Below are 871 nucleotides of genomic sequence, written 5' to 3'. Positions count from 1 at the left end.
TTGCAGCCACTTTCTCCGCAGACTCAGCCTTTCTCTGATCATCTAGGGTTTGAAAGCAAACTCGTGCGAAGCGTCACCATGAGAGCTAAGGTAAGCTTTGAAATTCTGACGCAAGTTTCCTTTTGATCTCGATTACTAGTATGATTCATGAATTCTCCTTCATTTCTCTTGTTCTTATTGTGTTCCTGTAAATTTTGGTGCGACAGTGGAAGAAGAAGCGTATGAGGAGGTTGAAGAGAAAGCGCCGAAAGATGAGACAGAGATCCAAGTAGTTCTTCTTTTCAATGGATCGGCGTTCGTTTTCTTTATTTTCCGTTTGTTTTGACTTTTATTGTTACCTAATTAGTACCGATCAATGCGCAATAGTGGTTTTCTAGTCGGACAAATTTTTGTTAATTTCAGTCTGTTTGTAGACCTTATTATTATGAGCTATTGAAACCTGTTTTCTTCAATTGCTTCTCATATCTTTTGGGTTTTCATGAATCTCTTATGGTTATGTTAAATGTGGTTTGGTATGTATGGCGCATCGTAATGGGAATGCTTGGTACATGTTTGTTTCTGGGTTTAATCTTTTGTTTGTTATTGTTCGTTCGTAATGTTATTTTCTTAATTATAATTTCTTATATTAAGTATTGGGAGCTGAGAATTTTTCCTGGATTTGTGAATTGTTTATTTCTTTGAGCAATGTTCTAGGAGCTTGTTATCGTGGTCTATTTGAACCGGATATCAAGTTGTTGGGATTTTAGTAGCTATACATGTTGAGGTGATGGCTATAAATTGTAACTGCACTTGATAGTTGAAAGAACGTGTCTCATTATTTTAGTGGCTTGACCTGTTGATGGAATATAAGTTGTTTTTCACGTTTCTTTAT

The 871-nt window shown here is 35.9% G+C and overlaps 1 long non-coding RNA gene across 1 annotated transcript; it reads left to right on the top strand.

Annotated features, from left to right (window-relative positions):
• Window positions 1-11: 11 nt before the first annotated feature.
• LOC112095017 lies at window positions 12-568 on the top strand. The gene is made up of 2 exons (XR_002903732.1): window positions 12-90; window positions 207-568. It is a non-coding gene; the product is annotated as an uncharacterized LOC112095017 (long non-coding RNA).
• The last annotated feature ends 303 nt before the right edge of the window (window positions 569-871 follow it).

The sequence above is a fragment of the Morus notabilis genome, unplaced genomic scaffold, assembly GCF_000414095.1.
Source record: "Morus notabilis unplaced genomic scaffold, ASM41409v2 C11362910, whole genome shotgun sequence".
NCBI classification, from domain to species: domain Eukaryota; kingdom Viridiplantae; phylum Streptophyta; class Magnoliopsida; order Rosales; family Moraceae; genus Morus; species Morus notabilis.
Note: the sequence above shows the minus strand (reverse complement) of the source record. Positions and strands in the feature narration are given on the sequence as shown.